This window comes from Mercenaria mercenaria, chromosome 14 (genome assembly GCF_021730395.1).
Source record: "Mercenaria mercenaria strain notata chromosome 14, MADL_Memer_1, whole genome shotgun sequence".
In the NCBI taxonomy this organism is placed as follows: Eukaryota; Metazoa; Mollusca; class Bivalvia; order Venerida; family Veneridae; genus Mercenaria; species Mercenaria mercenaria.
In genome coordinates this window covers 75,323,225-75,343,405 of record NC_069374.1, presented here as the reverse complement: position 1 = coordinate 75,343,405, position 20,181 = coordinate 75,323,225, and the positions used below count along the sequence as shown (strand labels likewise).

General features: G+C 34.3%; 1 protein-coding gene across 1 annotated transcript in view; it reads left to right on the top strand.

Annotated features, from left to right (window-relative positions):
- Positions 1-420: 420 nt before the first annotated feature.
- LOC123527729 (uncharacterized) overlaps positions 421-20,181 on the top strand; it is a 43,272-nt gene continuing 23,511 nt past the window's right edge. The window contains exon 1 of the mRNA XM_045307366.2: positions 421-535. The gene's annotated coding sequence lies outside the window, so the exon portion shown is untranslated. The remainder of the gene's footprint in view (positions 536-20,181) is intronic.

The window sequence follows — 20,181 nt, the reverse complement described above, 5'->3', positions numbered from 1 at the left end:
TTTGAAATATTGCATATTTGACCTTTGATTACACCGTCATACTTAGACAACGAAGCGATATGACTGAAAGTTTTTGTATGGCTAAAATAGTGTTAAGTGTTCAGGAAATACTTCAAGCGGACAAAAATAAATACCACCCCGACACGAATTACTACCTATCTGACATACGATTTTACTGTTTACTATCCATCTTGAAATTTTAGGAGACAAATGTAAGGCTATAAACACGACAAATGACTTTTAAATCAACATTGTTTGTTGTTGACTTATTACTTTCTTATAATGCAAAAGAAATAATTGCATTAATGAATTATTCAGGTTGCTTTGTACTCGTCCTACAACCTTGAACCCCTGTAAGGAGGGATCTCTATATCACGCTCTACGCTCATGATTCACCTAACTATTGAAATGAATCGCGTGATTTTTTGCCACCAAGGGCTTCGCAGGTTGCATAACAGGTAATCAACTGCTATATAAGAGCATGAATTGCACATTTTATACAAAACTATCACAGGATAATTTGGATAAGCTCAAGGTATGTGAACGATATTTTATGAAAATGACTGGTTTAAGTAATAATAATTTTCAAACATCAAAAGATTGTTAAAATAATGGACAAATTATTAATGCAATTTGTGTTTTTAATGCAAATTAAGTTTATATAAGAACATAACGATCGAGAATAAATTATAATCTTATTTAAGTAACTTATACATTATAAAGTACCCCAATAAATATAATGAACGTAATAAATAAGTGTCTTTTCATATTAAATCTCGAAAACGAGTTCGATGAAATATTCAAATTATTATTATTATTTTTTATTATACCACATTTATATAGCACTCTTTTCATGCACATGTACACGTTCAAAAGTGCTTTACAGAACAAATTGCAAAAAAACAAACAAATACCCATACAAAAAATAATGCATTCCACATTAACAAAAATCATGAATGTAAAACGTATAGATTAAACAAGATAAACATACATACATATTTAAAAGTATTTAAGTGACCCTAGGATAAAACACTGTTTTACGCTGCTTTAGGATGAAGAAAAAAAGCCATAAATGTATCGGTCAGTTAACAAAATATTGTACAATGAAGTGGGGTTTTAGCAGGCTTTTTAAAACAGCTAGTGTGCCAGCTTCCCTGATCTTTACGGGAAGGGAGTTCCAAAGCTTTGGAGCAGTGTGCGAAAAGCTGCGATTGCCATACATCATGGTTTTAGTTTTTGGCATAATCAGTGACAGCGTGTCTTGTGATCTTAGGTTTCTGACCGGTTTATACACTTCTGTCATATCCCTAATATAGACAGGGGACTGTTTGTGTAAAGCCTTAAAGGTGTGGGTCATAACTTTGTACTGCACCCTGTATTTCACTGGCAACCAATGGAGCTCCTTCAGAACCGGTGTTATATGATTCCGACGGGGCGTCTTAGTGATGACGCGAGCTGCCGTGTTCTGGACATGTTGCAACTTGTTAAGTATGCTGTTTTGGATGCCACTTAACAAGGCATTACAGTAGTCTAACCGTGAAGTTACCAGGCTGTTGATAGGGGTCTTTGTGGCATCACTGGTAAGATACCGTCTGATGTGACCTACTCTGCGTAGTTGTGCATATCCAGCCCGGCACATAGAGTTGACTTGTAGTTCCATATCCCATACTGTTGTCAAATATTGCGCCTAGATTCCTAACACATTTTGTGGACTTGGTCACAGAGTCACCAGAATACAAGTTTTCGTCGAGCATTTATTAGTTTAGCTCGTCTATAAGATGAATAGGCAGAACTATTGGACTGCGTCCGTCATGGGCGTCCGCGCCCGATTTACTCAAGTTTTTATATGTAAGTTGGTATCTCAGTAAACACTTTGGAGAATGTACTGAAATTTAACATTCTGGAATTTGTATATAGAACAAATAGTGTTTTCTCCAGTACGATCATCTGAAATTAACCAAAGTTCTGTAGTAGCATTATGTCAGTATATCACCGTATCATATAACATGACTGAAAAAAACACTAAACAGAAAACCAGCATAGTGGATTTGCGACCAGCATGGATCCAGACCAGCCTGCGCATCCGCGCAGTCTGGACAGGATACATGTTATTCACTTTCAAAGCCTATTGATATTAGAGAAACCATTAGCGAACAGCATGGATCCTGACCAGACGGCGCGGATGCGCAGGCTGGTCTGGATCCATGCTGGTTGCAAACGCACTATCTTGGTTTTCTAATGGTACGGCTCATATATTGTGATTGCACAGACAAGACATTATCTATACTAAAAATAGATCATTTTCCAGTTCAGTTTTCGGTCTTTATTTGGCAAATCGAGATATATCATGCCTTTGACCAGTTTAACAATTTTCAAGATGAATATGGCCATATTTATAAGAAAGACAGTATATTGAAAAGTAATATACCAATGACACTGCTTAACTTACTAAAATAGTTCTTTTTATACATTTGAATAAAGAAAGACTCCATTTCTTGCGCTATAAAAATAATTTAATTTACGCAAATATCTAGGTGTTGCCTTTCTAATGAGTTTTTTTCATACATATATAACATTCCCTATGCTTAATATGCTTGTCACAGTTATTCTTACGCTGAAATAATTATAAATTAGTAGGGAACCAGGGCTGCGTTTCATGGAGAGTCCTAAGTCTTAAAACAGTCTTAAGACCAAAACTGTGACAATTTTGCGTTTCAAAGAAAGTCATAAAAACAGTCCCAAATTTTTAGTCCTAAGTTTATGACCAAAATCGATCCTAAGTCTAGGACTGCCATTGAGCAGTCTTAGGAAAGTCCTAGGATAGTCTTAAGACAAAAACACTCCGAAATCAAAGATGGCTGCCTTCATGGTATTTGTCTGAGAAAAAAATTCTTGATTGTCTTTCTCTAAAAATCTAAACTTGCGCCCTGCGATTTTTCTCGGGTTTCTCGAGACAATGGCTGGACTGTCTAGAAATATTTCTCAAAGAAGCAAAGTCGCGATTGTTCGACAGTACAATAAGCCACCGCCGTTATCAATGCTAAAATACGCCACCGCCGTAGTCGGTGCTAGTTTTGTGTATAACACGGCCCGTATAACCATTAAACATGGGTGTTGACAAAGTTTTGGCAGAGCCGGTAGTTGTTTTAATTTCAAGGGCAGTAATCCAAATAAAACTAAAATGGCGACTGTTGCTAAGGACATTAATTACGATATTTAAACACATTCAGCAATTTAATTGCAAAAGAACAACATTTTCAAACGTTTTAAATGTTTGTAAGATGTTTCTTTATTGCCCTGAATACTACAAACCTTTGAAGATTACACTGACCAACTACAGTAGACGTTTTACTATTCCTGTGGTTCGTACCAAAAACACTCGTACCGAAATGTCAGTAAAAAAAAACAATTAAGAAAAAAGATGTATTGTGACTTGTTTGTAATTATGTCACAAGTTACACTTATGCAAATGCCATTTATTATGCAACAAAATTATGATTTTTCTATTTCACAACTTACTGTAACAGGGTGAGAAAATGCAGAGTCAATATCTGTCTCAAACCTTGGAATCCTTGCTTTCAGGGTGAGAGCTCTACCAACTGCACTAAATGACTGCCTACACAAATTCTTCTACAATGCACTTTACTGGTATGCACTTCCTGCTAGGATTTTAAAAAAGGTGGGTGGTAGCCCCCATATAAGAATAAATGGAGAATATTAAATGAAAGTGCATACAAGTAAAGTGCAAGTCTGATACCATGATACACTTCCCCGCTATATAAATTTCGCCCTTGAATTTCTAATGTGACAGATAAGGTAATTATGATCTAGGACAACATAAAGTTACGGTCCCACATTATGCGTAAAATGTGCATTTAGTCTGGGGATCAAACTCCGGGATCTATTACTTACAGGGCGAGTACTCTACCGACTGATCTAACCGTAAACTACACAAAATCTCCCTATTGTTATCAAGTCCTGTACTTGACAATATATTGCCTCAACCGCTTCAAGTGCGGAAGGTTATGGGTATGATCCCTGGCCATGTTATACCAAATACCTGAAAAATTGTACTAGTAGCTTCCTAGGTTGTCACTCAGCATTAAAAATAGTACTAGGACTGGTTAGCCCGGTGTCAGAATAATGTAATTGGTTGGGGTATCATGTCACCTGTCTATGGTTTGATATTCAAATGAGGCAGAACTATAAAGTTCAGCATTGCATCACTGCTGCAAGTAGACACTGTCATTTATATGACTGAGAAATTGTCGAAAAAGACACAACATGTACACCCAAACACAGACACAAAAACTTGATATTCACAAAACACTGAATTGTATGGAAGGCCAGTGTGTGGAAGAAAGGTATGTCTTGAGTGCTAATTGCCAAATGCCTTATGCATCAGTATGCATAATGGCAATTACTCATTGCAAAATTCTAAATGCAAAATGTTACATGCCATAGTTTAAATAGTGCTAAATGTCAAATAATAAATTGTCTTATGAATTTATCTTATGCATCTTTTGGCCAGCTTTATGCCAACATTGTTTAACCTAACTTTGGCTAATGAATGTAACTTTTAATTATTTGAAAACACAATGTTCTGCTGGTCTGAATAACAGCAATAACATGTTCTATCAGTCATGTGAACATGGGAATATGGGAATGACACTATTCCTTCTTGTATATCAAAAGGTGACAAAGTTGTGTAATAATGGCAAATGACTATTTAAGGGATGCATTCATTCTGTTTTGCAACAAACTTTTAACACTTATCACTTTATAATTTACATTGACATTAGATAGTTGGTCATTAGCATGATGTAACTGCATAATAAAGTAAAAGGTGGGCTAGGTGGCTGAAATCATATTATACAAACATAAAATTTAATCTGGTTTTAAAAGAAAAATGTGGATACAAAGACAATGAAAATGTTATAGTTATCATAATTTATTCAAGATAACAAAGTTTATAAATGTTAAAACAACAGTGTTGTTTTGTGCAGTTATAATTATGGCAGTTCATAATTTGATATGAAATATTGGTTCAACAACTATTATAACACTTTTCATATTTCTGGAAAAATATCAGACACTTATAAATGCTATGGATTAAATTGTAATTACCAGACCCCAATTTCACAAAAACTTAAGTAATTACTTAGTTAAGTCTGTTATTCTAAAACTGTGCTATTGCTGATGTTATTGTTATTTAATGTTGGATTTTTCTACAACAATGTATTTTTAGCTAAATTATACTATGGTTAGTAGTGTTTGTATGCAATATACTTATTTCAGTCAAGAAAATATGATATTTTGAACTTCAGTATTTGCATACATGCCATATCTCCCGCCGGGAGACTTTTTCTCCCGTATTTTCAGTATATCTCCCGGTCTCCCGCCGGGACATGCAAACCTCCCGTAAAAAAATAAATTCTGAAAAAAAGTTCTCTGTCGAAAAATCGTATCTCGGACCCAATGTACACCTTTAGAAAATACTTGAAATTCAATATCGAGTAGCCCGGAAATACTCTTCAAACATAATTTTGACAGTTGTCTATAATCCCTAGCTTGTTTACCGAGAGATACACACGCCTGAGGCATTAATTATCTTACCACCTGCAAACAATTAACTATTTAATCTTACCAGTAGGCAATTGTAAACATGTGCCTAGGGGAGATTTTAGAGGTTATTAATAAAACCCGGCCCGGCCTAAACCACGGAAATAGCCAATTCCGATTGTACGGAAACCACCGGAAACTTACGGACGGAAGGCTAATATAATTACGAATGGTGATACCGTCATCTTAATCAAGGCAAATTTATGTGTATTTTATTTCATTATTACAAAAGTAGAAGCAAAGTATTTAATATTGATGATACGTATGTTTGATGAAGTACTGCACTTGACATAAGCAAAGACTTTAATTAGAATAACAAGATATTTGAATCACACTCAATCAAAGAAGTAATACGTTCGGCAGTCGATTTGTCATTTTGTGTACCGGACAGACAGGAGATAGCAGTTTACAGGATAGTTTCAACAGAACTGGTCAAGCTAGTTAATGGTACGTCGTTATTTCACACCTAACGATGTGACACTAGGTTGTGTAGTACGGCGAAGGGGTCTATACCGTGCACTGGAAGTATTTATAAAATTTGGTTGCCCGACCAAGATAGCGTTTTAGCATATTAAGTATTAATTTAATAAAAAATATCTTGCCTTAGGGAACATATGAATATAAACACTCTTATATTAAAGTTGTCAAAGATTTGCATTGATAAGTACACATTTTGCGAAAATTAACTAGAAATGTAAGTTTATGAAATTATTATTATCCTTTTGCCTATCTCGGTTGCGCAACCAAGATAGAACGAAAATAGACGAACTTCGAAGCTATGCGCTGTTTTCATACCTTTCATTTGTTTCAGGTTGTTGAAGTATTCAAATTTGAATATAAAACTATAAATTATATCAAAAGCTAAAAAAATAGTCCACTTTTTACATTTTTTCATATTAAAGGGAGGCAATTACAAAATTTCATAAAAAGTATCAAAGTAAACATTTCCAGAAGAGGTATAACTCTATGTAATAATAGGTCTTTGTTCCTTAAATACAAGAAAACTGACAAAAATATCATAAAATGTTGCTCAAATGATAAATCATATGATTTAGCTTTAAACAAAACCGGGTGATATGTATGGAGATGATACCCGGAGTTACAGTAAGTTGTAGAAATGAATGAACTGGAGTATAAAATATGAAAGATCGGTCGCAAAGTTTCGAACCCGGACCCCCACCCCACCCCGAAACATGCCCGCTCAGTCTGTTTAAAACAAAACAAAAAAAAAAAAACGGTAAATATCTAATATGGATAAATGGGAGGGAGTGATAGCAATGAACTTTCGTGTTTTAACAATTTACTGCTCACGTTATTTTTGTTTTTGAATGATTTGTTCTACATGCAACATTTTGAAAACAATTTTTCATCAAATATTAAACTGAAACTATCACCATCAGATTGGAAAATAACCAACTACTAACTACTAAGAAAATGGGTGCTCTCATTATATGTTCCGTAGTTATCGCCGTTTTTCGAATGTTACTGCTGCTGATTTTGATAAAGTATGCCCATAAATACAGCGATATGTAACCTCAAGACTATACCTATCAAAAAGTATTTTTATACAGCAAAGTCGCGACAATTTCTAAGTGCTTACTAGTAAAGCCTCCTTAATTCTGTCTTCATTATTTGGCAAGTAATAACTTTTTTTAATGTTAAATAAATCATTTCATTCATGTTAATTTTTCGGTATAATAAAATAAATAATGTATTCCTGAGAGGGTGACCCCTCGAAATAACTCTATCCGTGACTAATATTTTTCAGTGCGACAATTGTAAGTTACTGTAGAGAAAGAATTTAGTATTTAAAATGTAAATGTATAATAAAATGTTGACGAAAATGGGCTTAAAATCCTAAAAGACCACAACAGGAAATAATTCTTCCCGGCTAATTCTGACTTTTAAGTTGGTCGGGACTTTGATATGCACAGTCAAAATTTTCCTAGCCCCGCAGTATGAAAATGAACCTAGTAGTCATTTTACAATTTTATTTCATTCAAAAACATTTCAGGAACGTTTTCAGAAAAGAATGTTTCTCACTGCAGAGTTGGTGCAGCCGTTCTGCGCATGTGCGGAATTATTAACCATTGGAGCGCACGGCAAAATTACTCATTTTTTTGCATGTCCGCACGCATTTAGTGTATAAAATGCATAATAAACTGACTAGAGGTTAGGGTTAGTATCACCATGGTTACAAAATATATACATTTAAGATATTTTCTTTCAAATTTAGTTAATCCGGTACATACCGGAGTCTGTAATATATCATAGGTGCACCAACTCTGTATTTAGTCACAGCCTTCAGAAAATAAAAGATACATACTGAGTGGCGAATGATCAGTAAAATGTTTAATAAGAAGTACTATATTATGTTTTTCATTACGCCGCTTTAGTGTGTAACATGTATTCAGGTATACACGCGTAACAATAAAGATCGGAAAGAAATCGAAAATGGCTAACAAAATAAGAATATAATTAAAATGAAATTTATGGTGTTGTAAACTTTTTTTGGTGATTAAATTAATTTTCCCTTAGATACAAGCATTTGTATGTAAAAATTGAGTGTGCAATAGCTGCGCGTGAAAATTGGGTAGGAGAAAATTAAGAATACCGCGAAAACGAAGAAGGAGACCCCTGTTTATTTTTCGCTCATATTACAATTCAATTTTTTTTATCATAATTGTATTTGTGAAAAAAAATAACACACTACTTAGCCATTCCATTTGAAAACTTATAGATTTCAATGGGCCTGTTATACCAAATAAAACATAATTACTTCTTGGATATAATGGACAACCAAAAAATAAATTAATCTCCGTAAAAACAGAAACGTCACAATTATATTTAAGGTTGAGCTAAAATGTGATTTCTCGACACGATTTGCGTTAAGAAGTACGAATTTTACCTTTTCAATACAATGTTATATCGGGTGAAGATCAACTTTTACTATTATTTAAACAAGTTATGAAGGATGCAACTTGTTTTTGGAAAATCCCGCTCATTACACTTTCTTTATCGTAAAGTTGAAAAAATATGTAAGGTTAAAACTTTTCTGAGATGCTTTATGGATTTGGCCACACTTGGGCAGTTTAACAAACCAAAATTACACTCAGATCCTTCGTAAAAACTGCAAACTATCGTACAATTACTCTGTATATAAAAAAAAGAGCAACAGTTTAATTTGCATAATTACAATAGGTTTGGTTCTACCAATGAAAAACTCACAAAACGTAGGGTCTCAGAATGCGACAGCATTAAAGTCCAAGTACAGTTCACTTCCGGTGTGGTCACGTGACCATAGTAAAGTAAGCAATGTTAGAGTAAATCGTCTGCACTACACTGTGATATTGATAAATTTACACACAAAAAAAAATCTTAATGAAGAAATTTGTGAGATTTGAAGAAACAACATCCATTCAAAGTTTTATTTTGCTTTTTCCAGACTTATTTGTAAATTATGATTAGCGGGCTCAAACGATTCTTCTGTTGTTATGTATCAAAAATGCCGAGCACTAGCAAACTGACTGAAAGGGCATTCTGTACACAATAATATATCAAATCAACCTAAATAAATTGCAGTTTTGCAAGATATGTCTAACCATTGAAGTTTAATCTTGAAGTATCTAAATGCATACTCTGAAAGTGTAGAGCATTGGTAAATATCCAAACGAACCTTAACAAGTTTTTACTTGGTCTTTTTTTTTCACGAAACAGTGTGAATCGTTCTATATATTGAGTGCATTTAAATGGTAATTTTGTTCCCATTTAAAAGATTTCTTTTTCGCGTCAAGTTTTGGTTCACCAACTAATGTGAAATACACTCGATGGCTGCTTCCTGGAAACTAACCAGTACTCGCACCGAAAGAAGAGACTGTTGGAGTCACTGTCAAAATCCGCTGACAGGATTCAACCCCGTGACCTCCGGATTACGAGACATCTGTACAAAAATGAAAAAAGGTAAAATTTGTATCTCGATTCTACTCTATATAGTTTTTAACTAATTTGAATATAACTTAAGTAAGTCAGTTTATTCAGAGATTACTTGCAAACTTGGAAAAAAAAATAAATCAAAAAGATGTTAAAACATCATAGCAACCTGCCGAATATGAAATCGATTATCGAAAGTGCAAAGACTATGCCACAAACTGCAATGTACCACAATATATTCAATGTGTGACTTTCATCGTACGTCAATTCAGTCGACTAAGTTCAAGAGATACTCAGAATACTGCGTGAACAAACCTAATTCAGTATTTGTTTTTTTTATATATTTATACAGGAATATTTAAAAAATATGGGGTACCGTGTGTAAAACCTTTCAATATTCAACGCTGCATTCTTCGTGCGTAATCGGTATCCTGACCTATCCTAAATGTTTTACATGACCCTAAATGTTTTATGGTCTTTGAGATTTTTTAAAAACGTTTTAATAAAAAGTTTTAAAAAACTGCTCATTCTATTCTTTAAAAATTCTCAGTGATATTAGAAATTATTCGTATTCATTTTTTTTACATAAAAATAATTTCCGTAAAGTCTCATTGAACAAAAAAGTATTAAAACAAAAACCCTGCCTATTTACTACCTGTTTTTTAGGCATGTTACCGGATAGTAAAGGCCTTTTATGAAAATAGGGGAAAAAACTCGCAAAGAATTGATTTTTGGTGTAAGCATTTTAAAAGACGTATGTAACAACATACTAAAAGTATAGAAAAGTATCTTGGTGCAAAATGCATTTTTTGGGGTAAAATGTTAAAAAATATAATTGAAACTATGAATTTCTGGAATCGACCCAAAATAATTTCATTGTTTTAATTAAGAAAGCGAAATTTTGCATGTTAGTAGAGAATTATAACACAAAAAACTTTAAGCTCAAGATTATTTAAAAAAAAACAAGATGCCGCCAAAATCCAAGATGGCCGCATTAAATTTTCATTATACAGGAAAACCGTTTAAGTATTTCAAAAACTTCAAATAGTGCGAAAGATGACCAGCATCATAGAACATACATACATTTTATTTCAAAACGCACAAACTTCAGTCTTAAACAAATTCAAGATGGCTTCCCGATTCCAAAATGGCCGCCACAAGATCATTTAGGAATACATACACTGAATAGGAAAAATGGCTCTAAAATGGTTTGACTGAAAATATTTTTCTTGCATCAAACATGACCCCCGCTTTTCATCTGAATTTTATTCAGGACTTAGGACATCTTCAAGAAAATGTAAGTTACAGACACTTAAAGTAGGTCCAGATGTGTTCTGCAGCCATTGGAAATATGATAACTTTATCTAGAATAATGAAGAACAGCTATTTAGTGTGCTGTAACATACAAGGGCATATTGGTAAAAAAATGAATCTGGCCACATGGGAAAGGTTTTCTTTGACTACAATTGATAGAAAATGACAAAATTATTGCAATTTTGCGTTAAATATTGATACAACACAAAAAATATCACATTTTTAATGTTTTGGTTGTACAGTATTGTTTCTCAAAAACTGCACATTGGTATCCTAAGTATTACTGATTTCTAGTAGTCAGAGGTACAACCAACATATTTAACAGTTACTGCTTAAATGTGTAATTTGTATACAGATCCAAGTAGAAAATTACAAAACAGGGCATAAGTAGGCTACAGTTATGATAACTGATTGAAAATTATGTTGTGACAGCTATTTTTGCCAAAATTTGACGAGTTGTCATACGTTACTTAAATTACCATAAAACCTTAGACCCTGTTGGTATCAGACTATAACCTTGTGTTTTTTACATGCATCTGTGTTGTTTGTACATTTCAAATGAAACTTGCACAATGTTAGAGAAACAAGTTTATCTTATAGGCATAAAGACACTAAATAGGGAAATGGCGCGAAAAATGATAGTCGCATAATAGCGGATTCATATAGTCCTCGATTTTATTTTTTGCTCTGTAGAACTATTTTCCTTAACATGACAAATCTATGCTTGACATGTTGGTAGCATTTTCTTAATGAAATGATAACACTACAGTACTTGTCATGTATACTTAGACCATACACTACCCTCTACAATTTAAGGGTCTCATTCTTCAGCTGATTTAAAATTTGGCAGTTTTAAAAATGTGTGTTTGACTGAAAATATTTTTTTCTGCATCAAACATGACTCATGCTTTTTTCTTTTTCTTTTATTTAGTATTTGACAATATTCTGCAAAACAATGTGAGTTATAAAAATTTAAGATAGGTCCTGATGTGTGCTACAGTCATTGGAATATATGAATTTTGTAAAGAATAAAGAAGAACGGCTATAGTGTGTTATAACCTTTACCAAGACATAAATTGATAACATTTTACAAAAATATGCTTTGAAAAAGCAAAGAAACCTATATCAAACAACACTTCCACGTAGCATATATATATATATCAATATTATGTATGTCAATTAGAGTTATATGACCCAGGAGAGTGCCTATGCCTTTAGTATTTTAAACATTGTAATGGGTCCAATCACTAAGGTGACAATGTCTCGGACTAACTGACAACTATGTAGAATGTCTTTTGTTAAAACACGTAGAGCTAGTGAAACCATATACCTCATATATATTTTTTTTCTCTGACTATCTCGCCTAAATGATTGGTGTTCCAATATTTCATAAATAATTGCAGTTATCAGGGATATAAACTAGCTATTTTTTATTTAGGGACCCAAACTGTCAAAAATAAATATTTAACATTAGGTATATAGGCATTTTCTCAAACAATTTAGGGGCCCAGCCTAAAATCTATATAGCCATGGGCTACTGGGCCCCTGCTAATTTGTATCCCTGGTTATGAGCTAGATAATTTCAGGGATCAGGCAAAAATCACTCAATGTTTCAAACTAACAACCTTTAACTAATGATAATCAGCTCAAACTTCTATATGCTGGGGATGCTATATTTGACAGGTCTTTGTGTTGAAGTTCCGTCAGACAATGTCTTTGAATGGACAACATACAAAATAGAAAAAAATGGAAACTCCACAGGTTGCTCAACACAACAAACACGAAAATGTTGCAGGCTCGGTTTGATTGAGCTGTTCATGGACGGTAGTGGAATGCATGCTACCGTCCACGCCCTATAGCCCCGGGTTGAGCAGAACTCAACTATACACGTGCTAAAAGTACAAAAAATAATTCAGAGACATCCACAGATGTGTTTTCACATAGATGTTCAGCCGTTGTTCTCTTACTTGAAGTTCAACTCAGTATGATTGCCCTGACTCTTGGATGCTCAGTGTTTATATGCTATAACATATAGCATTAAACCACCATATTGGTATGAATGTTGAACTCCGTCTGTGAGCTGGAACTCTCTTACTGACTCAGAAGATTACCAAATCAAACGTCTCTGTCTCAGCTTTCCAATGCTCAGCCTGTATTTGCTATCGTCTATCTCATAAAGGTATAATTTCTAGTGCTGACCCTAAGATCGAAACTTATTTACAATACTGCAACTTTTTTTAGTCTCGCATCTTCTTTTATGTAATTTATCTGCCATTTCAGTGTAGCTGCAATAGCTCATTTAAGGTACTTGGATAAATTATAAGTTGAATCCTCAATGTGTTTTCATCAATGACTTCATTGTAATCTGTCTATCAACTTACCTAGCAGAGGTGTATTTTAATTGCAGCTATAACTTGTTTCTGATAGGTCCAAATTCTAACATATTTTACAACAAGAACAAGAGTACTTGCTCTAATCAAAAATAGTTGGTTCCCTTTTACTATTGTATATAACATCATGTGTGATGATGAAATCAAGTTATCACTGTAATTAACCACACACAACACACTAAATAGCTGTTATTCTTTATTCTATGTAAAATTCACGTATCTGCAATGGCCGCAGCACACATCAGGACCAATTTAAAATGTTAAATGTCTGTAACTTACATTTTCTTAAAGAATATTGTCAGTTCTGAATAAAGATATGTTTAAAAAATCGGGGTCATGTTTGATGCGGGAAATATTTTCAGTCAAACACTCAAACTACAAAATTAGCTAACAATGATCGAGACTCCAGATTGGTAGAGGTGGTGTATGATCTAAGTATACATGGCAAATTCTGTAATGTTATTATTTCATTATGAAAAGGCTACCTACAGATCAAGCATAGATCTGTCATGTGATTTCAGCAAGAATTGAAAAGAAAATAATGAAACAAAACCTGGGGACTATTTGAATCCGCCATTATGCAACTATCATCTGTTTCGCGCCATTTTTCTATTGAAAACAGTGAAAACAGAACTGTAAACAATTTCAATGTAATTTTTTCCCAAAAACATGATTATCAGATAGGAAATGATCCTACTAAGAAAAGATGGGAATGATCCTACTAAGAAAACAAATACTTGTACTCATTATGTTCTGTTAATAAATAAGGAAGTTATCGCTGCTTAACGACAATTTCTACTGTTGAATGACTCAAAATTTTGGCTATATACTTCACTATTGCCCCGTATTGAATCTTATGCAGTATGTTTTTCCATCTTAAGCTGCATATAACAATAATCAACTTATTGTATGTAAAAGCAATGATATGAGACAATTTGACATAAAATCAATGATAATTTGGTTTAAATGTCGTTTTTTATGGCGGCCATATTGGATGTAGGACGCCATCTTGCTTTTTTTCAAAATTTCTAATTAATCTACGTTTTGTACAACACAGTAATCTAATGTTGTGCAGATTTGGATCTCTTAAGATGCATAATTCTGTTGCTATGGGGCGATTCCAGAAATCCACAGTTTCATTTATTTTTTAATATTTTTACCCCAAATAGACATTTTGCATCATGATACTTTCCTATACTTTTAGTATGTTGTTACATACATCCTGTAAATTACTTACACAAAAAATCAATTCTTTGCGAGTTTTTTCTTTTATTTGGCATTTCGGCCATAAATGGCCTTTACTAGGACACAAAGAAATATTTAGGCTTTGGGAATGCACAGGTGAAACAAAAACTCTTTGAGGCCCGAGAGGAATTATAACAACTTTTTGGACACAACGTGATTATAAAATAGTATATAATGGTAACGATACAAAATTTCGGGAACTAATTAGAAGCCTCGTCAAAACAACGCTATGTATAACGACTTCCTGTGTACAAGTTTACAAATTATATTAAGACGTTTTTGCAACCAGAAAGAACACGCAGTCTTAACCTATTCATCAAAGAAGTTCCTCGCAGGCATCATAAATGTCAGTGCTTTTTTTACTAAATTCAAAATATGTAAGTTGATATCGACACGATATCATTCGTAATTATATTAGCCTTCCGTCCGTAAGTTTCCGGTGGTTTCCGTACAATCGGAATCGGCTATTTCCGTGGTTCGGGCCGGGCCGGGCCGGGCCGGGTTTTATTGACAACCGATTTTAGACTGATTCAGTAACATCAAAGTCACTGACCTGTAGTTTTCAAAACAATATATAAACCAGTCTTAAAATTACGTCATTTTACCGCCACCTGCCAATGTGTACTTTCGTTTTTGCTGACCTCAATATTTATCGAGCCATCAGAGGATGAGACAGGTTAGTGTTAACACCAAGTTTATGCTTCTCAATTTAAATACATGTACTTGCAAAACATGCAAAAAATCAACCACGATTTAACAAAAATTGGCGAGCAAATGTCAGACTACACAGAATTTCGGACAAACATGAATTCGGATAAGTGAATTTTATGAAATGAATTGCAATTCATACTGCCCGAAGAATTGACTGCCATTCCTTTGTGATATTGTCATGTTGCAATAATTAATGGGAGAAGAATTCCCAGTTTAAATACATGTAGTTTTAATCTAAATATGGACAATCCAGAAAAAGAATGGCTTTCTTTTTTGTTTTAAACAACTTCATATCTGAAAAGAAATGACTGCCCTTGAAAGACTGTTTTGACATGATATTTCTGCAATCTTTTGAGATTTGTATGCTTAAACATGTCAAAAAGATCACTCTCTCCAGATGCAGAAGCATCAACACATAAAGCAAAATGAAAGTTCCTGGTTCAATCTTTCATGGAATTCTGAATTTCCTTGGAATAAGTAAAGTGCTATAAGTAATAATCATGCATTCTGTACACAACTGTTGGCTCCACTCATCAATTAAATATAGAAAACTTAATGATTTTTTCATGAAAACGGCTATTTAGCGCATAAAAAATGAGCGAATAAAAGTCTCCCTTATTTTTACCCAAATCTCCCTTAAAAAAAGCCCTGTTGAGGCAAATCTCCCTTATTGACCGTCTGAAAATATGGCATGTATGGTATTTGCTTAAGTATATTTCTTGTTTCTATACTTTCTTTCTGTAAAATTCAGAATTTTTGTTTTAATATATGAAATAGTCATATACAGTTCTGATATATATCACAAGAGGGCTATGATGACCCTATATTGCTCACCTGAGTTTAATTGCTTGCTTGAACAAATTTCTTTGCTAAAGCTTAAAAAACAACAAAAAACAAGAGGGCCATGATGGCCCTATATCGCTCACCTGAGTACCATTGCTTTAACCAAAAACAAAAAGAAAAAAATCTTACAAGGTACAGATATGTCAAAATACACCTAAAAATTGGAGGTACCATCCATGTTGTACCACAGAAAAGTGGCCTCAGTTTTTCCCTACGGCCAATAATAAAAAAGTTACTAAATAAGCTCTTTATAGTAAAATAAAAGGGAAGTAATAAAAAAAATATTGTAAGCGAACAAAAGAAGGATCTGCCAAACAAGAGGGCCATGATGGCCCTATATCGCTCACCTGTTATCATTGCAATTGAGGACAAGAAGGTCCTCCGAAAAAATATCTAAGTCGAAAGGACAGTAACAACAAAGGGAAGAAATTTAACCAAAAAGAAAGAAAAAATTCTTACAAGGTATAGATATGTCAGAATACACCTAAAAATTGGAGGTACCATCCATGTTGTACCACAGAAAATTGGTCTCGGTTTTTCCCTATGGCCAATAATAAAAAAGTTACTAAAAATAAGCTATTTATAGTAACGTAAAAGGGAAGTAATTAAAAAAAAAAAATTGAAAGTTAACAAAAGAAGGATCTGCCAAATAAATCTGTTGACATAAATGAAATTTCAGATCAGTATCTTCATTAGTTATGGAGATATACCCAGTTTAATTTGAAATAAAGGGAGGTAATTTGACATAAAATCAGTCCATAGTTATCTACCCTGATTGTCTCAGTCCAACTAATAACAATAATGAAATTTCAAATAAGTGCTATAAGTACTTACTGATATTAATCCATTTTGATTACAATCAGGGGAGGTAATCATATATAAAATAACTCTGGAACCTACGACTGGATCTGATTTGTCATGGAATCCAAGATTTATTGTTGTGGAAGATATTTTGGAAGTTTGTATCAAATTAAAACCATAAATGAAATCTCTATATGGCTGCAAAAGCCAAAATAGCCAATTTTGGACCTTTAAGGGGTCATACCTCTGGAACCCATGATGGAATCTCGCCAGTTCAAAAAAGGAAGCAAGATCTTGTGATACAAGTTGTGTGCAAGTTTGGTTAAAATCAAATCATAAATGAAGCTGCTATTGTGCAGACAAGGTCAAAACAGCTATTTTTTGCCCTTTCAGGGGCCATAACTCTGGAACCCATTATGGGATCTGGCCGGTTCAAGTAAGGAACCGAGATCTTATGGTGACACAAGTTTTGTGCAAGTTTGATTAAATCCAAATCATAAATGAAGCTGCTATTGTGCAGACAAGGTCAAAATAGCTAATTCTGGCAGTATCAGGGGCCATAACTCTGGAACCCATACAGGAATCTCGCCAGTTCAAGAAAGGAACCAAGATCTTATGGTGATACAAGTTGTGTGCAAGTTTGGTTAAAATAAAATCATAAATGAAGTTGCTATAGTGCAGACAAGGTCAAAATAGCTAATTCTGGCCCTTTCAGGGGCCATAACTCTGGAACCCATCATGGAATCTCGCAAGTTCAACAAGAGCTGTCGGAGGACAGCAACGCTCGACTATTTAACAGCCTTGTCGCTTGAATGAATAAGAAAGTCGAAAAAGGGGCATAATTTAGTAAAAAAGTAAAATGGGGTTATGGAACCTGCAAAGTGCTTATCAGCCCATGACAGTGGACAAGTGTATGAAGTTTCAATCCATTCCCATTAGTGGGTACTGAGATACCAGCTTACATATAAGAATTTAACCCAAAAACTCCTAAGTTGAAAAAGGGGCATAATTTTGTAAAATGCAAAGTTGAGTTATTGATCCTTTGCACTGCATGTCATATCATGACAGTGAACTAGTGTGTGAAGTTTCAATCCTTTCCCATTAGTGGATACTGAGATACCAGCTTACATACAAAAACTTAACCAAAAATTTTTATGTTGAAAAAGGGGCATAATTTTGTAAAAAAGCAAAATAAAGTTATGGGACCTGCTTTGTGCATGTCAGATCATGACAGTGAACAAGTGTGTGAAGTTTCAATCCATTCCCATTAGTGAGCACTGAGATACCAGCTTACATACAAAACCTTAACCAAAAAATTCTAAGTCGAAAAAGGGGCATAATTTTGTAAAAAAGCAAAATAGAGTTATGGAACCTGTGCAATGTAAGTCAGTTTATCACAGTAAATAAGTGTGTGAAGTTTCAATCCATTCCCACAAGTGGTTACTGAGATACCAGCTTACATACAAAACCTTAACCAAAAATTTCTAAGTCAAAAAAGGGGCATAATTTTGTAAAAAAGCAAAACAGAGTTATGGAACCTGTGCAATGTAAGTCAGTATATCACAGTGAATAAGTGTGTGAAGTTTCAATCCATTCCCACAAGTGGTTGCTGAGAAACCAGCTTACATACAAAAACTTAACCAAATCGGGACGCCGACGCGGACGCCGACGCCGACGCATGGGCGAGTCCAACAGCTCTACTATTCTATGAATAGTCGAGCTAAAAAAGGAATCAAGATCTTATGGTGATACAAGTTGTGTGCAAGTTTGGTTAAAATCAAATCATAAATAAAGCTGCTATTATGCAGACAAGGTCAAAATAGCTAATTTTGGCCCTTTCAGGGGCCATAACTCTGGAACCCATAATGGGATCTGGCCAGTTCAAGAAAGGAACCGAGATCTTATGGTGATACAAGTTGTGTGCAAGTTTGGTTAAAATAAAATCATAAATGAAACCACTATCACGCAGACAAGAAATTGTTGACGGACGGACGGACGCATGGACGACGGATGACGGACGAAGGGTGATCACAAAAGCTCACCTTGTCACTATGTGACAAGGTGAGCTAACAAGAGCTGTCAGTAAGACAGCACGCTCCAATATTCAGCGATTTGACAGTAAAATGAATATATGTCTCAATAAGAGACCTCTACTTTTAAAAGGAAGATACATCAAGGGCCAAGGGGCATAATTCTGTCAAGAAACACATGTTAGAGTTATTGGGATTGTTACCACACATGCAGATGATCATGGTAAAGATATATTTTGAGTTTCAAGTCATAATCTTATATAGTACCAAAGTCATGTCCAGAAAACTAAGTTTGTCAAAACATTTAAGTATGAAAGGGGCATAATTTGGTCAATAATACAAATCAGAGTTATGGGGATTGTACCACACATGCAGATGATGATGATAAAAATACATTTTAAGTTTCAAGTCTTTATCTTGAATTGTACTAGTTATATCCAGAAAGCGAAGATTGCCAAAAAACATTAAGTTTGAAAGGGGCATAATTCTGTCAAAAATACAATAAGAGTTATGGGGATTGTAAACACACATGCAGATGATGATTATACAGAAATGTTTTTAATTTCAAGTCATTATCTTTTAAAGTACCAAAGATATGTCTATAAACAAAGCTTTCGAAAAATTTTAACATGAAAATAATTCCAAGTATAACAACTTTGTGACCTTGACCTTGGGTTTAATGGGCCCAGCCTCTGCACATACTTTGTTTGTGTGCTTGACAATGTTTATGTGAACTTACAGTGAGATATAAGCAATAGTAAAAAGGCAGTCTGAAAGACAGCTAAATCCCCCGTCACTGTTATGGATAGTGAAAGGGTAAACCTTTGACCTTTAGCTGTGACCTTGACCTTGAACTGACATGGCTGACTCATGAATTCTGCACAACATCTTGATGAGGTGATCATTTGATCCAAGTTTCATGAAAATCCTTCAAGTGTTTTAGGAGATACAGAGCTCAAACCTTTGACCTTCAGTTGTGACCTTGACCTTAAGTTGACATGGCTGACTCATGAGTTCTTGATGAGGTGATCATTTGACCCTAGTTTGATGAAAATCCTTCAAAGGGTTTATGAGATACAGAGTGGACACAAAATGGAAGGCTCAAACCTTTGACCCTAAGTTGTGACCTTGACCTTGAGCCAGCATGGCTGACTCATAGAATCTGCACATCGTCTTGATGAGGTGATCATTTGACCCAAGTTTTATAAAATTCCTTCAAGGGGTTTAGAAGATATGGAGCGGACACGAAAGTGTAACGGACAGACGGAAGAACGGATGGAGACCATTCCTATAAC